This window comes from Neofelis nebulosa, chromosome 15, assembly GCF_028018385.1.
Source record: "Neofelis nebulosa isolate mNeoNeb1 chromosome 15, mNeoNeb1.pri, whole genome shotgun sequence".
NCBI classification, from domain to species: Eukaryota; Metazoa; Chordata; class Mammalia; order Carnivora; family Felidae; genus Neofelis; species Neofelis nebulosa.
Window position 1 is genome coordinate 22487361 of NC_080796.1, and position 21836 is coordinate 22509196.

The following is a 21836-nucleotide window of genomic DNA, read 5'->3' on the forward strand; positions in this document are numbered from 1 at the left end:
AAAAAAGATAAAAAACAACTGCGCAGTGAAGGAAACAGCAACACCAAAAGGCAACCAACGGAATGGGAGAAGATATTTGCAAATGACATATCAGATAAGGGGTTAGTATGCAAACTCTATGAAGAACTTAACAAACTCAACACCCAAAGAACAAATAATCCAGTGAAGAAATGGGCAAAAGGCACGGACAGACACTTTTCCAAAGAAGACCTCCTGATGGCTAACAGACACATGAAAAGATGCTCGACATCACTCATCATCAGGGAAATACAAATCAAAACCACAATGAGATACCACCTCACACCTGTCAGAATGGCTCACATTAACAACTCAGGCAACAACAGATGTTGGCGAGGATGCAGAGAAAGGGGAACTTTTGCACTGCTGGTGGGAATGCAAAGTGGCACAGCCACTCTGGAGGTTCCTCAAAAATTAAAGATAGAACTACCCTACGACCTAGCAATTGCACTACTAGGTATTTATCCGAAGGATACAAAAACGCTGATTCGAAGGGGCACATGCATCCCAATATTTATAGCAGCCCTATTGACAATAGCCAAATTATGGAAAGAACCCAAAAGTTCATCAACTGACAAATGGATAAAGAAGATGTGGTGTGTATATACACAACGGAATATTACTCAGTGATTAAAAAGAATAAAATCCTGCCATTTGCAATAATGTGTATGGAACTAGAATGCATTATGTTAAGTGAAATAAGTCAGAGAAAGACAAATATCATTATTTCATTCATATGTATAATTTAAGAAACCAAACAGATGAACACAGGGGAAGGGAAAGAAAAATAAGATAAAAACAGAGAGGGAAGCAAACCATAAGAGACTCTTAAATACAGAGAACAAACTGAGGGTTTCTGGAGGGGTGCTGGATGGGGGGATGGGCTAAATGGGCAAGGTGCATTAAGGAGGACACTAGTTGGGATGAGCAATGGGTGTTATGTGTAAGTGATGAATCACTAAATTCTACCCCTGAAACCATTATTACGCTGTATGTTAACTAACTTGGGATTTAAAAAAAAAAAGAAAAGGGTGGGGGCACCTGGGTGGCTCGGTTGGGTTAAGCCTCTGACTCTTATTAATTCTGATGATCCCAGGGTCATGGGATCAAGCCCTGTGTCGGGCACTGTGCTGAGCATGGAGCCTGCTTGGGGTTCTCTCTCTCCCCCTCTCTCTGTCTCTCCCCTGCTTGCACACTCTCACTTTCTCAAAAAATAAACAAACATACATGCATACATTTTAAAAAAGGGAGAGAAATAAATTGAAAAAATGAAATAAAATAAAATAAAATAAAATATCCTTGTACACTAAAACTACAGTTAACAATATTTGGCTTGTATCAAGGCATCCATTAACCTTGGAAATATGTAAAATTGTTTATATACACATGCTCATTCCTTCAGGAATAGGATCCAGGGCTTTTATCAATTCTCAAATTTTTATCAGTTCTCAAAGGTTTTATTTGAGGAGGAAGGGAAGGGGAAAATAAGAATCACTGACTCAGATGGGGTACCTGGGTGACTCAGTCGGTTAAGCGACTCTTGATTTCATTTCAGTTCTCCTGTCATGATCCCACAGCTGACAGGGCAGAGCCTGCTTGGGGTTCTCTCCGCCCCCACCCCACCCCCTGCTCAAGATGTGTCTGTCTCTCTGTCTCTCTGTCTATAAAGAAAAAAAAGAAAAGAAAAGAAAAGAGAGAAGAAATCACTGATTCAGACATACTGAAATAAAGTAACTAGTGAAAACATAAGAATATAAAAAATAAAAATAGTAATTTATATGAACATATATTTCCTCTGTATTTGCACCACAATCTCAACAAACTCTTGTTAAGTTCTTTAAAAGTGATGTTCACGTGCACCAAACATTTTTTTAAATGATTACACCAAAATGTCTCCTTCTCACCCCTATCTCTCATCCCTCTAGTCCTCACTTCCATCCACCTGCACAGACAAACCCCTGGTTTATTTTCTTTTCGGATTCTTTATCCATATAGGTCAATATACAAATATGTATTATTAACTGGATAAAAAGTATTTTAAATGCTGTCATTTGCAACTCTTCTCTCTTTCTGTACTAAACCAGTGTTTCTTAGAAATTATACCCTAAAAACCTTTCTCCATTCCCAGTAAAAATTAAACATTCAGTTACTTGCATAAAAATCTTTTATGGGTTTTTACTATGTGCCCAGCACTAGGGATAAAAAATAGTGAACAAGCAAGTCTTTGCAAGTCTGCACAGAGCTTACATCGTTTCTTTCATTACCCATATAAACAACAGAGACACAAACTAAATACATGACTCCAAGGCATGGTAAATACTATCAAGGTAAAGGTAAAAGACAGAGACAGAAGTACATATAACAGATAATCTAAACAAACTGGGATGAGGTCATGTTCCCAGGGTATTAATGGATATGAACAGATGGAAGAAAAAGGTCTGGAAAGATGTCAAACAAAATTAACAGCAAGTTATACAGTTAGGCAGCTTATAAAATTAATCATGAATTTTATAAGTGCAAATAATTTTGAAACAATGAAAACAAGAGAAGCTAGAGTACATTTAGAACACAGTTTAGGCTACTTCTAAGATAAATTATTGTAAGACTAAAACATTTTTCCTTATTAAACGGACTGCTTTATACATTTGAACATCCAAATTCTCAAAACTTAGTTGTTTTTTTTTTCAAAATGCATTAAAAACTTTTTATAACTTCTCTATAATTTACCTGTTTCAAAGAACTAGCACATTTTATTAATTTTATGTATCATTTCATCTCAACATAGTAAAATCAGGTATATAGTTGCTAAACTCTTGCGTTTTCCAGTAAAATAGTTCTTAGAGACAACTATAACAAACTTGATAGAATAAACACATAGAATCAGCACCCAGTTCTTCACTAAAAATAAAAGCATTCTAGGGGCGCCTGGGTAGCTCAGTTGGTTACGTGTTTGACTCTTGATTTCGGCCTAGGTCATCTCATGGTTCATGAGGTTGAGCCCCACACTGGGCTCCATGCTGATGGTGCACAGCCTGATTGTGTTTCTCTCTCTCTCTGTGTCCCTTCAGCACGCACGTGCTCTCTCTCTCTCTCTCTTAAATAAACTTTAAAAAAAAAAAAAACAAAAAAAAAAACCCCAAAAAAACAACTTTCTTTTGATCAGAAAGATAGGTATGAAAGACCGAGGGAAAACAGTATTTTAAAAGCTTGATTTTGCTTGGGAAATTTGATGATTATGAATAGTAACTCAATCTTTGATGATTCTATTTTAGGAACTATAAAATCATAAAGCAAAGATTTTTTTTTTTTGAACGTCAAAATGTTATTAACTGTAGTTATTAGATCTAAGAACAATTTCCACTTCCTCATTCCTTAAACATCTTTCTCCAAAGTCATCTTTCTAAACATTCCCCAAGTTTTACCATAAACAGATGTTTACAACATCCTCAACCACAAAACATATCTAAATTATACAGGACACATGGCTTAGTGAATGTAGTAAACCTTCTCTCAGTATGGAGTAAACCCATGAAATAAACTGACAGTGGCGCCTGGGTGGCTCAGTTGATTAAGCATCCAACTTTAGCTCAGGTCATGATCTCACAGTTCATGAGTTCGAGCCCTGCATTGGGCTGTGTGTCTTCTCTCTTTACCCCTCCAGTGCTCGCATTGTTTCTCTCTCAAAAATAAATAATAAACGTTAAAAAACAAAAAGAAATAGGGGCACCTGGGTGTCTCAGTCGGTTAAGTGTCCAACTTCGGCTCAGGTCATGATCTCGTGGTTCACAAGTTTGAGCCCCTCATCGGGCTCTCTGCTGTCAGCTCAGAGCCTAGAGCCTGATTTGGATTCTGTGTCTCCCCTCTCTGTCCCCCCCCAACCCACTCGCGCTGGGTCTCTTGAAAGAAAGAAAGAAAGAAAAAGAAAATGACTAAAATACTAAACACCAATATCCAGATTCTTTAAGCTTTTTCAGAGCAAGGTTCTGTCAGGAAAAAAAAAAAAAAAGTCCTAAATAATTCTATTCATCAAAGCACATGTGCTCAAGGCCTCCAGACAACTCATTGTGTGTTAGGGGTCAGTCAGCCCAAACCTAGCTCAACAGGAGTAATTCTACTGAAACCTTTCTAATCTGAAAAGCATGGATGATGAACCCTCTTTATTTCTAACAAAAATCCAAACAAGTGACTGTTACTCAATGATGAAAGCAATGGTTAACCTTCCTATCAGTTAAAACAAAGCCTATTCCCCTCCGTAAATGGCAAGTCGTAATTTTTACTGTTACTAATTGGTTATACATAACAACATGATAAATAGCAATCAGTTCACCTTGAAGAAGGCCCAAATTTTAAAATATCATAACTTCCTCAAGAATATTAACATTTTTACACAAGGAATAGTGCTCATAAGTACTACAGACAAGATTATGATATGGTACAGAAAAAGAGCTTGGTTTTCTGAAAATAAACGATGTGTCAGGTATTATGCTAGGTGTTTTCAGATGCTTTTCTCGTTTAAGTGTGCACCATAAATCTAAAACACAATATGAACTACCACCAGTAACCAATATCTGTTAAGTACCAAGTAGGTGCCAACACTTTCAGTGCTCTATATACAGTATCTAATTAATTATTCACAGCAATGCTGTAATGCATGTATTACCTTCATTTTAATGATAAAGTAAAGAAACCAAAGTACAGAGAAGTACCCAAAGACACAAAGCTAGCAAGTGGCAGGACTATGATTTAAGCCTGGTCAGCCTAATTCCCAAGCTGGTACTGTTAAATACCGTAACTTGTGCCATCTTACAGATGACCAATAGTCCTTAGGGAAGGAGAACTTTTGTTTTTTAACATTCATTTGAGAGAAAGAGAGACAGACAGAGGATCCGAAGAAGGGGGCTCCACTAAAGAGAGCCCAATGTGGGGCTCGAACTCATGAACTGTGAGATCATGACCTGAGCTGAAATGAAGAGTCCCACACTTAACCAACTGAGCCACCCAGATGCCCCAAGGCCAAGGCAGGGAACTTTTAAGGGTGATGGAAATGTCCTAAAATTGAATTGTGATGACTGCACAATTCTGCAAATTTACGAAAAATCAATGAATTGTGCACTTAAAATATGTGAATTTTATAAGTATGTAAATTATATGTCAATAAAGCTATTAAAAATCATTAAAGTCTTTTTTAATAAAGAGTCTTAGTCTTCAAATTTTTAAACGCAATACTTTAAAAATACAGGGGTACGTGGGTGGCTTAGTCGGTTAAGCATCCAACTCTTGATTTTGGCTCAGGTTGTGATCTCACAATTCAGGAGTACAAACCCCGGGTCGGGCTCAGTGCTGACAGTGCAGAAACTGCTTGGGATTATCTCTCTCTCCCTCTCTCTGCCCTCCCCTGCTCGCTCTCTCTCGTAATACATAAATAAACTTAAAAAATATATAAAGACAATAGCCCTAATTAAAAGCTAAATTATATTGCTTTGAAGATTTCATTTAACTATATTATAAAGTGGGGCGCCTAGGTGGCTAAGTCAGTTAAACGTCCAACTTGGGCTCAGGTCATGATGTCACAGTTCATGGGTTCCCGTCAGGCTCTGTGCTGGCAACTTAGAGCTTGGAGCCTGCTTTGAATTCTTTGTCTCCCTCTCTCTGCTCATACCCTGCTCACACTCTTCCTCTCTCTCAAAAATAAATAAAACGTTAATCTATACATGTATTAAAAACTGACATCTAAAAAATTATTAAAGGGGTGCCTGGCTCAGTCAGTTGAGTGTCCGACTCTTGATTTCAGCTCAGGTCATGATCCCACGGTTATGGAAGAGAGCTGATGACCCCCGGATTGGGCTCCGCACTGAGCTGAAGGTGGAACCTGCTTAAGATTCTCTCTCCCCCACCCCAACCCCCACACCTCTGCCCCCATCCCCTGCTCGTGCTCTTTCTCTAAAATAAATAAATAAAAAGTTATTAAAAATGTATTACCATCTCCTCTACACAGGTTCGTTTTATCTGCCTCTGACTTAGAGGGAGAAAATGGAAATGAAATTCATCAAGCATCTAATCTAGGCCAGTCACCCCTCTGAGGCATTTTTATGCCCATTTTATAGATAACACTTGAGCTTCAACAGAATTAAATAACTTGCCTGAAGCTGATATATTGTGAGCTGAGACTACAACTCAGCTCTTATGTGAATCTGAGGTATAAGCTGCCCTGAGAAAGATATATTAAGCAAAACCTTATTTTAAGAAGAAACCCTTGGTTTCCTCACACTCTACCCTACGAGAGGAGTTTAACTCTGTATTCTTGGTCGTAATTTAATTTGTCATCTCTCTGGAACATTTCCATAGCAACTAACATGCAGGGCAACATCAGAGAACATTTTTAACAATCTTGAAAAACAAAGCAAAAAACAGGAAATCAAAACAAAAAGAAGAAAAATCAATGAAGGCTTATTATAATAATTCTCAGTGTTATAATTCTCAGCAGAGTATCAATTAATTTACAGATGAAACACTAGTCTCAGATTTTTAAGGAGGCTCAAGGTTTTTCCAGCAATAATGTCCTATGAAGAAAGACCCAATTTTTTATTTATTTATTTTTTAATGTTTATTTGCTTTTTGAGAGACACAGAGTACAGAGCAGGGGAGGGAGAGAGAGAAAGGGAGACACAGAATCTGAAGCAGGCTCCAAGCTCTGAGCTGTGAGCACAGAGCCCAACATAGGACCCAAACTCAAGGACCGTGAGATCATGACCTGAGCCGAAGTCGGACGCTTAACCAACTGAGCCATCCAGGCGCCCCAAGACTCAATTTTGATTGTAAAAATATCTTCCCAAAATATGTGAACACACATTGTAGATGTAAATAAAATAATGTAAACACTAATGTCAGTACAAACGGACAAATACTTCAGACAGGTATAGAGAGAATAGCTTCTGATTTAGAGGGAGGAAAGCCTAAAAGATAGGGCTTGATAAAAAGTGTTGAGAAAGCAGCAAAGGGATCATTTAGATGGCTTATTTAGCCATCCAGTGTTTAGAAGGACAAAAAGAAACATTTCTACCTGCAGCATAATGCCAAATTTAGAAGAAGAAATAGTAAAAACAGATAAAACCATTCATTCATGGAGAAGCTGCCTAATCTGAAGTTGAAGTGGTACTCTAGAAAGTGAATGACAACCTCTAACTTTGTGTGCACAGTTTTAAAGCTCCAGGTTTTTATTCTACGTTAAGTTACACGTTGTGTGTAAATGTGCTACACTGAAGAGGACATCACCAGTTATTAAAGAGGTGGCAGAAAAGCATCATCTTAAAAAGAAAAGGGGGAGGTGAGGGGCTAGGGCGCCTGGGTGGCTCAGTGGGTTAAGTGTCCGACTTCAGCTCAGGTCATGATCTCACAGTCCGTGAGTTCAAGCCCCGCATCGGGCTCTGTGCTGACAGCTCGGAGCCTGGAGCCTGCTTCGGATTCTGGGTCTCCCTCTCTCTCTGGCCCTCCCCCGTTCATGCTCTGTCTCTCTCTGTCTCAAAAATAAATAAACGTTAAAAAAAAAAAAAAAAAAGATGATTAAAAAAAAAAAAACATAAAAAAAAAGAAAAAAGCGTGTCATCTTTAAAGCATCTGTGGAATACTTAGAAAACTTCGCATTATAGCAAAACAGCCAAAGGTTACTTCACTTTTTCAGCTTCTGCATTAATCCTCCACTGAATATTACATATACTATATTGTTAACTAAGTATGTTATCACCATTTAGTGGTGTTCAAACATCAACAACACAACAAGAACTAATAATAACCAAAATCAGGAATATTCTGGAATACACTTGGCATTTTAGTTGATCTGTTATTTTGTTAATTGCTTTCAGATTAAATGCAAATTTCTGATATTGGTTGTTTTCTTTGTGAAAATTGATGTCTTCTTAATTAAGCCTCTTTTCTAAATCCTAAAGATAACTCAGCCCCAACAAAAAAGATCCATGAATAATTTTTGGCGCCTAGGCCAAATATTTTAACTAGATTTTAAATAGTTTTTCAGGTCACGTTTTGAAATCTCTCCTCCTGCTGCAATAATCGCTCATTTTCAGAACAGGAAGTTTGTTCCTTTGGTCTCCAGAAGTTATTTTGAGACGCAATGACAAACCTGATTGGCAAGTATTCAGTAACCATGAATGTAGGGGTAAATGCTCACGAGGAAAAATAAATCTAACCTGTGCCCCATAAACTCATATTTCAGACTGTCAATTACTAACCTATAGACTCCTGAGGAGTTCAATGAAATTGAGATAGTTTATTGGGGCAGCACTAATAATCCATTTCTTCAATTTATCCCTCTTTACTAGTTCTTTCCTTCCCTACAGGCATGGTTAAATCCTTGTTCAGAGGAGCTTAAAAAACATTTATGTCTCCAATCTTTAATTAAAAAAAAAAAAAAAAAAAAAAAGTTGGGGCACCTGGCTGGCTCAGTGGAGTGTGCAACTCTCGATCTCAGGGTTGTGAGTTTGAGTCCCTCAATGGGCATAGAGTTACTTAAAAAATAAATAAATAAAAGTCATTCAATCCCTGTCCTTGTCCTCTTCTTAGGCTCTTTCTCTACTCCCTCACCTTTCAGTTTTAAAACTACCCACTCTATCCCAACCACTATGTTGAAACATCTCTTAACAAACATGTCAACAACCTTCTTTTAAAATTCAATGGTTCTGTCTCAGTCATTAATTTCTTTATATATAGCATTTAATAATGTTGGCCAGTTATTCCTACAAATGCTGTCCCCTTTTGGTTTCTATTATGACATACTGTCCAGATAATCCACTAATGGCAAGCCACTCCATGCGTGTCTCTGTCGAGAGTTTCTCCTTCTCTGTCCATCTCTGGAATATATGATTTTCCAGAATTCCTACCTCAATTCTTTCCTCTACAAAATTTCCCCGAGTAATTCCATCTATTTTTCAGCTTTCAAATACCGACTACATGCTGATGATTTCCAAATCAGTATCTCAAGTTCAGACCTCTCTTCTTTTTTTTTTAATTTTTTAAATGTTTATTTATTTTTGAGGGAGAGACAGAGTGAGAGCAGGGGAGGAACAGAGAGAGAGACACACACAGAATCTAAAGCAGGCTCCAGGCTCTGAGCTGCCAGCACAGAGCCTGATGTGGGGCTTGAACCCACGAACTGTGAGATCTTGACCTGAGCCAAAGTGGGACATTTAACTGACTATGCCACCCAGGCTCCCCAGACCTCTTTTCTCAATGCCAACCAGAGCCATATAATCAATTGGTTACTAGCCATCCATGTCTAACTAGCATCCCAAATCATTTCAACCTTACCAAAAACCTTTGTTCCCTATGTCAATGATGAGTCACTTACCCATTGACAGAAGCATGGGGCATCATCAACTGACTTTTCCCTTTTCCTCAAACCCTTCCCCCTTAACTAATCAGTCACCAAGCCCTATCATTTCATTTTAATGTTTCCTTAAACCTTCCCATCCATTCCCAGTATCTAAGTTTAGGTTACCAACATCTCTTATCTAGATTACTAGATTTCTTAACTATAGTTATCCCTGTTAACAATACCCTCAATAGAGCAATTAGCTAAGCCATAACTAGACTCTAAGTTCCTTAAAATCAGAGAGTCTCTTGGTTTTTTTTCCCTCTCATTATTTTCTCTATGGTTTTAATACAGAAAAAAGTCAGCCAACACACATTAGCAAATGTATCAAGCTGGAGTATTTCTGTTTTCTCCAACAAAAAGTCAACTGAGCTAATGGAAAGCTTGCTGCTAGGGAAGAAACCTAGGGCTTTACCATCTAGACTAGCATGCACAGGTCAACAAGGATTTATAGGAGCTGAATAACATTATGAACCAACTAGACCTTAAAGACATCCAGAGAATACCTAACAACAGAATTCTTTTCAGGTACACACGGAACAATCTCCAAGGCAGACCATATGCTAGACCATAAAACAAGTCTCAATACATTTAAGAGGACTGAAATCGCTAAAGTTATGTTCTCTGACCACAATGGAATGAAATTACAAATAACAGAAAGAAATTTGGGGAATTCACAAACATAGGGAAATTAAACCACAATAACCTAAATAACCAATAAGTCAAAGAAGAAGTGAAAAGGGCAACCAGAAACTATTTTGAGATGAATGACAAGATATACAATACAAAAACTTATAAGATGCAACTAAAGCAAGGTTTAGAGAGAAGTGTGCAGCTTTAAATGTTTACATTTAAAAAGAGGGGCGCCTGGGTGGCTCAGGCAGCTGAGCCAGACTTTAGCACTCTGGTCTAGATCTCATAATTCGTGGGTTCGAGCCCCTCATCGGGCTCTTCTGCTGTCAGCAGAGCCCACTTCAGATCCTCTGTCTCCCTCTCTCTAAAATAAACATTAAAAAAAAAAAAAAAAAAAAAGAGGGAGGTGGGTAGGGGGACGGGTGAAATAGGTGAAGGGGATTAAGAGTACACTTACCATGATGAGTACTGACTAATGTATAAAATTGTTGAATCACTACATTGTACACCTGAAACTAATGTGACACTATACGTTAATTACACCGGAATTAAAATTAAAAAAAAATAATAAGACAAAAAACTAATAAACAAGAAAAAAATTTAAAACTTGAAAAAATCTCAAATCAATAATCTTACTTTGCACCTTAAGACACTGGGGACAAAAAAGATATTTAACATCAGCAACATAATGACAAACTCTCTGTGGCCAAAATTTAACATTGGTAACAAGTAACTCCAATTTTAGACAATTACTCCCCTAAACTTACAAAACAAACTTGTAAGCCAGACATTAAAAGCCTAAATATTTTTTAAAAAATTTTTAAAAGCTTAAAAATCCAAGTATTCTTATACCCCAGTTTAAGAATAATTAGATTATCAGGCGTAAATGCAATTAAAATAACCGATAGTTTGCTCTCCAGTGCACACACACACAATTTCCATTTTGGAAGAAGGAGATTTTAAGAAGGTACCTGAAGGTTTATAAACTCAAATATAAAATCCAGGTTTTTATTTCATTATTTTAAGCAGGCACCTTTTAACATGGGCAAATGAGTCTTAATATGTCAAAGCTGGCAAACAGAGAGAAAAACCCTCAACTTTATCTTTCAGAAGGCCTCTGGGATACCACTTATTAGCAAGCTATGCTGGCATTCCTATCTTTGAAGGAGATAATCATAGGTTAAATATAAACAAATGGAGACTTGAAAGAATGCTAAGCTCTAAAACAGTAACAGAATTTACTATGGGTTAAAATATTCCAAAAACTTGGGGCTCATGGGTGGCTCATGAGTGACTCAAATGTCTTTGGCTCAAGTCATGATCTCACAGTTCGTGAGTTCAAGGCCCACATCAGGCTCACTGCTGTCAGCACCAAGCCCACTTCAGATCCTCTATCTCTCTGGCCCTCCCTTGCTCATACTCTCAAAAATACAATAAACCTTAAAAAATATATTCTAAAAACTTAAAGTATATTATCTTTTAATTATAATAACCTTATAAAATATTATTACACCCTTGAGACAATCAGGACCTAAACAGAGAACAAAACAGAGAAAAACTGTCCAAGCTCAGTCCCCTGGAACAATCAGCCCCAATGTGAGCTGCTAGATGACTCAAGCTGCATGAGTGACTTAAATGGAGACCAGCAGAACCACACAGCTAAATCCTGCCCCAAATGCTGACTCAAAAGTGTAACCAAATAAAAGGTTGTTTTCAGCCACTCAACTTAGATATCTAATTGTTATATAATTAAAGCATAACATAACATGTATAAATTTCATCATAGCCTTTTGAGAATACATAATACTGAATGTAATAGTGACCCTGAAACACGAAAAGTTCTCAATTGAATTACAACCTTTTAAAAGTGTGAATCTATCCTCATGAAGGCCCTAAAAATTACTAATATACTGAAGTACCTTCATAAACACAACATGCCTAAATTTAGTTTCTTAATCCTGCAGCATAAATTAATACTAAGGGGAGAAGCAGTCAAGTATACCAAAATGATAACATTTTCAAAGCACAGCATGGATGACACGTCCTCTAGAAAAAATAGGTACCAACCACTTAAACTCAATGTAAATCTGTCTAAAACTTATTATATTCCAACTTAATACTTGTCACCCATGCTAACAGTCCTTCATGCTGATGTGCCAGAGAAGCATTATTAACTCTTAACATTGATAGATTCGTATACTCCCAAGTTAGATGTTGTTAGTATTTACTGGTTATAATCTGAAGACTTAACTTTCCTTAACATCATCACCTTAGTGATCTTCAGCAGGTTATACTTCTTTTTTCCTACCTACAACTATCTTTATACACTCTCCAAAACTATTCCCTCTTCACCCCCAAATCCCACTTGGGATATGAGTGCCAAGCCCTTAGAGATCATCTCATTTAATCCTCCAACAACCTCCTGAGATAGCTATCACCACTACTGACGAAGGAAGGAAGGAAAGAAAACAAAGTTACTCAGCTAATTTAGTGGTCTAGTCATAATATGAACCCACGTTTGTCCAATTCTTTGCAAAGCCTGTACTTTTTCTACTGTAATACAGTATCTTCCAACTTCCAGCACCTGTAATTTTTATTGAATTAATAATTATTTTATTAGCCAAAAATAAAGATCTAAATTAAATGGTGCCTGTTTTACGTTTAACCTGAGCATGATCAGTTTCAAATTAAGTAAATTTAGTACAGGACCCCTGGAACTATTTAAGCCTACCAGCTTATTTTTTAATTAGGTTATTACAACTAATACATTCCTTTTGAAGAGAATCACAAGGAACATTTTATTAGAACTTTTCACTGAGAATAATCACAGGACTAAAACAGAAAATGAATCTTATTTTCTATATATTTTAAGATACTTAAAATGTGTTAAAGTATAGCTTACAGAAAGGCATACATAGAGATCAAGAATGGTCGGTTCAATGAATTATCACCAAGTAAGCATACCTGTACAGCTGACCCTTGAACAATACTGGTTTGAACTGCATGGGTCCATTCACATGCAGATTTTTTTTTTTTTTAAAGAGTTGACAGCAAAGGCACAAGGCGTTTACTTACAACTGCCCATCCTAGTCTCCACAGACCAAATCAAAGGTGACCGGCACAGAGTTTGTACCTGTTGCCCTGAGAACCCAGGGAGACCAGACCTGTGGAGGCAGTCAGCAGTCCCAGGGCACCCTGGGATGGGGCAGGGCTTCGGGTCACCCTCTGGGTGAAGGGTTGTATATGTGGGGTGGGTGAGTCAGGCACAGGGGGGCTTGGCAGAGAGGAGGCCGAGCTGAAAGAGGAACACATCCAGTGGCCTCAACCTCCAATCCTCCAGGCACTGGCTCCCCACCAAACACCCCCCAACAGGGCCCAGGCCCCAGAGTCTCTGGGAGGCCAGCTATACTTACATGTGGCTACAGCTGCCAGTGGCACAGGTCAATGCTACACTGCCAGGCAGATGAGACCTCTGTATTGTGCCTCCAGGCTTCCGCCACAGCCAGCCAGCCGCCAAGGTCACCAGGGTGCAGAATATCACCAAGCCAGAACCAGGCCTGCCCCTGGTACCGCCTCTGGCCTGGCCTGGCCTGCCTATAAGTGCATTTTTTTTTCAATAATATAGTACGTAAGGAAGTAAATGTATTTCACCTTCCTTATGATTTTCTCAACATTTTTTCCCTCTAGTTTTAATACAGTATATAATATACACAACATACAACACACGTTTATCAACTTTATACTACTGGTAAGACTTCTAGTCAACAGTAGGCTATTAGTTGTTAAGTTGAGGAGTCAAAGGTTATAAGCAGATTTTTCACTGCATGGGGGCTGGCATCACTAACCCCCAAACTGCTCCGAGGGTCAACTGTATACCCAAGATATACAACATTACCACACCTCAGAAGGCCTCCCACACCATCCCTCCCAATCATTATTCTTTTATTCCTCCTCAAAGGTCACTACTATCCTAACTTCTAATACCACAGATTAAAAACTCTATACAGTGGAACCATCAGTATGTACGTGTGTATACATATATATATTCTTTTGTGTTTCAGCTTCCGAAGATAATTATAATAATTATTATAAAATAATATTATATTATATAATATTATAATAATTCAACATTATATTTGTTAGGTTTTTATTTTACATTCATACTTTTTAAACTATTACAAAACACTTCCAGTTAAACTGACCACATTTAGAAAAATATCCTTCATAAGGTCATTTTTGAAGCAGTGATGACATTTGGATTTTGAACCCCAGCAGATTTCTGGTGGTGAACTGTAACAAAAACAGTAGTGGTGTCAGTAACAAAACTTGAGAACAGAGTCCCTCTTTACTCAAGAAAACCAAGCAACATATCCATCACAATAATAGCCCCCACTTCTTTCCTTCTACTTGCTTCTACTTTTCCCCAGGGAGCCTGTGCCTTAGGTGTCCTTGGTGGTGATCACAGGAGTGTGACTGATTCTAGAACTGGGCGACAAAGAGAAAACAGGGAGATGTACACAGAAGAGGTAAACTGCAACACACCTGTGATGCGTATAGGTGGGTGATCCTTGAGTATATCCTCGGACTTAGGGAATTTTTGCATTAGAGACATAATCTAACATACTTAATAATAGTGTTAATAAAATGTATTGTCCCCGTCACCTACTAGCCAAGACTTAAGGACATTTTCATTACTTTGTTTATTTTTATGAAATGTGTCTGATAGAATTCAAACTATCTCCACAAAACAAAATCACAGTGATTTTCAATTGCACATGCTTGAAAAATAATCCAACAACAAAATAAGAGGTATGGATTCATTTTCCAACTGAGAATTATTTCTAGACTGTTATCCCAGGCAAAAAATTACATTTCAGGACTTTAAAAAAAAAAAAGGACAAATTACTACATGGACTCCAAACACAGAAGCTTATAGCTACAATGTATCTGATTTATAAAATAAAAGGTATATAACTTGTAAATGAAGATATTTTGCTGACTCCCAAATAGTAACTACTGTTAGAGAATATACTGATTTGTTGCTACTACTGCAGAATTAAACACAAAACACTTCCTTCAAAATACATAATGATGACCTTTGAGGGATTAAATTCATGCTCAGGTTTGTGTAGTATGTTTGTGTGTTGCAGAGAGGAAGGGATAAAAGGTTGAGGCAAGTTTAACTGCTGGGGGTTGCACAATAAACAGATCTTAATCTACTAATGTTACACTCTCTGGTAAAAACAGGGAGCTCTGCTTTCTTGTCTTAAAGAATTATCATCAGTTTGCCCCACTGTTCCCCCAATCCTGAACCTTTTCCTCATTTCCCTGCAAGCATTCATAAGTGAATTCTCTTATGAAGAGCCTTACTTGATCACCTCATTTAAATCTAATCTCTCAGTGTGCCCAGGTGGCTCAGTTGGTTAAGAGTCTGGCTTTGGCTCAGGTCATGATCTCACAGTTTATGCGTTCAAGCGCCGTGTTGGACTCTGTGCTGACAGCTCAGAGCCTGGAGCCTGCTATGGATTCTGTGTCTCCCTCTCTCTCTGTCCCTTCCTGCTCATTCTCTCTCTCTCCCAAAAATAAACAAACATTTGAAAAAATAATAATAAATAGGGGCGCCTGGGTGGCTCAGTCGGTTAAGTATCTGGCTTCAGCTCAAGTCATGATCTCATGGTCCGTGAGTTCGAGCCCCATGTGGGGCTCTGTGCTGACATCTTGGAGCCTAGAGCCTGCTTCAGAATTTGTGTCTCCTGCTTTCTCTGCCCCTCCCCGCTCGCACTGTCTCTCTCTTCCAAAAATAAATAAACGTCAAAAAAATTAAAAGAAACAAAATAAAAAATAAAAAAATAATATATAAAAAATAAAACTGATCTCTCAACCCCAATCCCACTACCACCACACACATGCACTTCCTTCCCATCTCATTCCTGATTAATTTTTCTCCATAATATTTCTCAGCACCCAATAATGTTATGTTTTACTTGCTCTGTTATAGTGTATACCCACCATTACTAAAACCTAAAACGTAGGCTCCACAAGGATAGGGATTTTTGTTTGTTTCTATCTCTAACCTTTTTTGAGTACATCTATGTGCCAGGCACTGTTCTAAGTGCTCTGCATGCATTATCTCACTTAGCCCTCACAATGACCCTATTAGTATCATTACAAAGCTTAATTTTAGAGTTAAGGAAACTGAAGCACATATGTTAGGTAATAAGCTCAAGGTCACATGGTAACTAAACATCCCTATTTTTAAACTGGCAATTCCTTCTGCAGTCTTTGCTTCTTTGGTGACACCACTATTCAATCTGACAATGTACAAATGTACAAATCTGATAATCTGGTAATCATCCTAGATTCCATCTTTTTCTACTCCTATTAAAAATTTTTATTATCTTTTACATCTATATATTCCTTTCCATCTCTACTTCCCTGAGGACCCATATTCATCCACTCAAAAAATACTTATTGAGCACCTACAACTATATACCAGTCACTGTCCTTGGATCTGAAGATACAGCCCTGAAAGAAACAATGACCCTGCTCTCATAGAGCATATAGTCTCTCTCACTTGGATCACACAGTAACTTTTTTTTTTTTTTAATTTATTTATTTTGAGAGAGAGAAAACACACACAAGCAGGGGAGGGGTAGAGAGAGTGGGAGAGAGAGAATCCTAAGCAGGCTCAGCACTGTTCAGCGCAGAGTCCAACCCAGGTCCTGAACTCACGAAACGTTGAGATCATGACCTGAGCCAAAATCAATAGTCGGATGCTTCATCGACTGAACCATCCAGGTGCCCCCACACAGTTACCCTTTAACTGGCCTCAGTCTCCAGCTTTGTCTTGCCTCCCTCTACCCTCCACACAGCTGCTAGTCACTCACCTATGTTTTCTTCCATGACAAAACAACTCAATTAAAAAACGGAGAACACCCAACACTAATAGTGGTATGTATATCCCATAATAAGAAGCTTCAATTCCAAACAAGCAAACAAACAAAACAGACAACAGACATGAACAAACCTTTCCAACAATATCCAAATGGCCAATGGGTATACAATATGCCAACTGAAGTTATAGAACATCGTTTACACAGGAGGAGAATTTAAACTAAAATGACCATGAGATACCACTCCGTATCTACCAGAAGGGCTAAAATTTTTCAAAACTAACAATACCAAAGATGATATGAGCATGTGAAATTCTCAGGCAGTGTAAGTTGGCACATTTCACTTTGGAAAACTGACAGTATCTACTTAGGCCAAACAAAAGTCTACCAATGACCCCCAAAATTCCACTCCTAGGTATTTACACAAGAGAGACGACTCTGTCCATCAAAAGACATATACAAAGTGGTGCCTAGGTGGTTCAGTCAGTTAAGAGACCCACTCTTGGTTTCGGCTCAGGTCATGTTCTCACGGTTCATGAGTTAGAGCCCGCGTCACGTCGGGCTCTGTGCTGACAGTGCGGAGCCTGCTTGGGATTCTCTTTCTCTGCCCCTCCCCAACTCACTCTCTCTGTCTCTCTCTCAGAATAAAGAAACTTAAAACAATAAATAAATTTTTTAAAAAAGACATGTACAAGAATGTTCTTAGAGGCTTTATTCATAGAAAGCTGAAAACAAACTGGAAACAACCCAAATGTCCAACAGCAGTAGAATGGGTAAACTGTGATTAATTTACAAAATGGAATACTATACAGCAATAATAAAAAGATTGATCTGTTACATATAATATAGATGAATTTCACAGATATCATAATGAACAAAGCCAGATACCAAACAGCACCTACTGAAGGCTTTAATTTATAGAGGAAGGAAAAAGAATACATGATATATGACTTCATTTAAGAAGAGGCAAAGTAGTTTATGATGTTAGAAGTCAGCATAACTGTTGGGGAAGATGAGAGGCAGTGGGGAAAAGTATGGTCTGGGAAAGAGCAAAAAGAATTCTTAGGTGCTAGAAACACTATATATCTTCATCTAGGTAGTAATCTGTTATACCACAAGTGTATATATGTAAAAAGTCATTAAGATATATCTCTAAGATTTTTACTTTTTACTGCATGTATATTATACCTTGATTTGAAAAACAAGTAACATCAACAACAATTTCTTTGATGGTACCTAATGAGGACCAACTTGAACATGCCATAAAGATCTTCAGGATCTGGCCCCCACTTACCATTCTAATCTTATTTTTCATCACCATCTGCCTCATATTTTACTCTCTACCAACAGAAGTATTAACGTTTTCCCTGCACACAATACATTCTTTTCACTCTAGGTCTTGTTGGGCTCAAGTAGTCTCCTAAATCTAGACTGTTAAACCTCTACTCATCCTGTAAGTCCCACTCAGTTCAGGAAGCTCTTTCAAGAATCTTTTTTAGCCAAGCCTGTATTAGATGCTCTGATGTTTCCAATATATCCTATGCTCTTTCTGTAAGAGAAAGTCCATATTGCTGCAGGGCATGTAATATTTGCTCAATAATTGTTGAATGTGACTGAAAAAAATCACTATTCTGCCTGACTGTGACAAATGTCATATCTCTAAAGATAGTATTGGGATGATTCACATAAAAGATAATGTAAAATGGCAAGGGGACTTAGGACAGCAGGATGTATCACCACAAAATGAGTTAATTTTTTTTTAATACTGGTACTTAATATTTAGAAGAAAGTATGCCTCCAAAATTAAAGATATCCTTAAAAATATCCATAAGCTAGGTAAAACGAAAGGTAAAGTGGGAGATTAAAAAGATAAGGATAGGGACTCCTGGCTGGCTCAGTCAGAAGAATGTGCGACCCTCGATCTTGGGGTTGGCCCTACCCTGCATGTGGAGATTACTTAAATAAATAAAACCTAAAAAAAAAAAAAAGAGATAAGGACAAAGAAGCTAATCTGAAAAGACTACATATTGTATGATTCCAACTATACAATACTATATTCCAAATAAACATAGGAAGAGGCTCCACATCATAAGTCATCAGGGAAATGCAAATTAAAACAATGTGATACCATTACACACCCCATTAGAATGGTCAAAATCTGGAACACAGAAACACCAAATGGTGGCAAAAATCGGAACAACAGGACCTCTCATTCATTGTTGGTAGGAATGCGAAATGGGAAAGCAACTCTGGAAGACGGTTTGGTATTTCTTATAAACTAAACATACTCTTACCATACAACCGAGCAGTCACTCTCCTCGCCATACACCCAGAGGCGCTGAACACTTAAGTCTACACAAAAACCTGCAAACGGACATTTAGAGCAGCTTAATTCATAACTGCCGAAACTTGGAAACAACCAACCAAGATACTCGTCAGTAAATAGATGTAAAAATACACTGTGGTATATCCAGATGATGGAATATCATTCAGCGTTAAGAAGAAATGAGCCTAGCGGCGCCTGGGTGGCTCAGTCGGTTGAACGTCTGACTTCGGCTCGGGTCATGATCTCACAGTCCGTGAGTTGGAGCCCCGCATCGGGCTCTGTGCAGACAGTTCAGAGCCTGGAGCCTGCTTCGGATTCTGTGTCTCCCTCTCTCTCTGCCCCTCCCCTGCTCATGCTCTGTCTCTCTCTCTCTGTCAAAAATAAATAAGCATTAAAAAAAATTTTTTTAAGTAAGAAATGAGCCTATTAGGGTATGAAAAAACATAGATAATACTAAAAGAAGCCATCTGAAAAGGTTCCCTACTGTAGGATTCCAACTACAGGACATTCTGGAAAAGGCAAAACTACTGAGACAAAAAGATCACTGGCTGCAAGGAGCTGGGGTGAACACGGATGAATAGGCAGAACACAGGATTTTTCTGGGCAACAAAAATACTCTGTATGATACTACAATTGTGAATACATGTCATTACACATTTGTCCAAACCCACAGAATGTACCACACCAAGAATGAACCCTATGTAAACTATGAACTTTAAATAATCTTTTTTTTTTTTTTGGTAATAAATTTACCACTCTGGTGGTGGATGTTGTGCATGTGGGAACAAGGAGTATATGGGAAATCTCAGTACCTTCTCAATTTTGCTGTGAATATAAAACTGCTCTTAAAAAGTCTTTTAGAGTAGGGGTGCCTGGGTGGCTCAGTCAGTTAGGCGGCCGACTTTGGCTCAGGTCGTGATCTTGCGGCCTGTGCGTTCGAGCCCTGCATCGGGCTCTGTGCTAAAAGCTCAGAGCCTGGAGACTCCTTCGGATTCTGTGTCTCCCTCTCTGCCTCTCCTGCTCACGCTCTCTCTCAAAAATAAACAAACATTAAAAAAAATTTTTTTTGTTGTTTTTAAAGTCTTCATTTAGGGTCACCTGGGTGGCTCAGTCAGTTACGTATCCGACTCTTCAGCTCAGGTCTTGATTTCACAGTTTGTGAGTTCGAGCCCCGTGTCAGACTCTGCACGGACAATGCAGAGCCTGCTTGGGATTCTCTTTCTCCCTCTCTCCCTGCTCCTCCCCTGCTTGTGCTCTTTTTCTCTCAAAATAAATAAACTGAAAAGAAAAATTAAAACATCTTAAAAAAAAGAATTTTAAAAAATCAACAATGTGAAACATTTCCCAAATATGGAGAATCTATTGACAGGATTTTACTCCTTAATTCTTTCCCCTTCAATCCCCTAAAAAGCTGTTGAGTTTTATCTTGACACTGAGTACAATGAATTAACTAATGCATGTCAATCATTAGGAGATTAGGTGCTACTACTTCAATATTCAATGATGCTTTATTGTGGGTTTTGTGATATTCTAAGCTGTTCTTTTCTTTAAAACTTTTTAAATGTTTATTTATTTTTGAGAGACAGAAAGAGACACAGCCAGAGAGGGGAAGGGGCAGAGAGAGAGGGAGACAGAATCCTAAGCAGGCTACCGGCTCTGAGTTGTCAGTACAGAGCCTGACGCGGGGCTCAAACCCACTAACCATGAGATCATGACCTGAGCCAAAGTCGGATGCTTAATCAACTGAGCCACCCAGGCGCTTCCCTAAGTTGTTCTTAAATGCATTTAGAGATCTATCTATTATTATAAGGACTTTCTTATTTCACAAAACCATCTCTTTTTCTGATAGCAGTAGAAGGAAAAACTAGAAGGGGCTTCTATGCTCTTATGAACAGGTTTTCATCAACTGCATACCTACATAATAAATTGACATTTCTGAAAAAAACTGACTTAGACAATGAGTCAATCCACGGAACCTGTAACTCAATTTTTCTAAATATATGAAAAACCTCACCCTTTTTAAAAAATTTCTAGAAATTTTAAAGAAAAGCCAGACTCCAGCAAAGAGTATTTAATCAAAAACAGTTCAAAAACTGCTTTCAATGGGGTAACTAATACAAAATTTGACACATAAAACATGGGTTTTAAAAGCAGTAATTATAGGGAAAGCATTTCAAAAGGAAGGTAAAAAAATCTAAGTTTTTTTAAGTACAGTACTAAAATATGAAAGACTACTACTCTTTAACATAATGGCTCCACAAAACTGACTTTTGAGCAAGCATAGTCAGTGTACAGGGAAGGTCAAATCAAGACCTAACATAAAATGGCTACAGTATCAGCAAAATTAGAGGTACAACTTATCACACACACAAAAAAAAAAAAAAAAAAAAAAGGCAAGCAAAAGAGACTAACACAAGGCTCTCCATTTTTCAAGTTCTGAAAACTTTAACATGATGAGTTAAAAAAGATGCAAGTTAGGGGCGCCTGGGTGGCGCAGTCGGTTAAGCGTCCGACTTCAGCCAGGTCACGATCTCGCGGTCCGTGAGTTCGAGCCCCGCGTCAGGCTCTGGGCTGATGGCTCGGA

The 21836-nt window shown here is 38.1% G+C and overlaps 1 protein-coding gene across 4 annotated transcripts in view; it reads right to left on the bottom strand.

Annotated features, from left to right (window-relative positions):
• RC3H1 (ring finger and CCCH-type domains 1) overlaps positions 1 to 21836 on the bottom strand; it is an 87276-nt gene that overhangs the window by 55251 nt on the left and 10189 nt on the right. Inside the window, exon 1 of one of the 4 annotated variants that reach the window (XM_058700434.1) lies at positions 19221 to 20633. The exons of the other annotated variants lie outside the window; for them this stretch is intronic. The gene's annotated coding sequence lies outside the window, so the exon portion shown is untranslated. Of the gene's footprint in view, positions 1 to 19220; positions 20634 to 21836 lie in introns of those variants that run through there. 4 annotated transcript variants of the gene reach the window in all.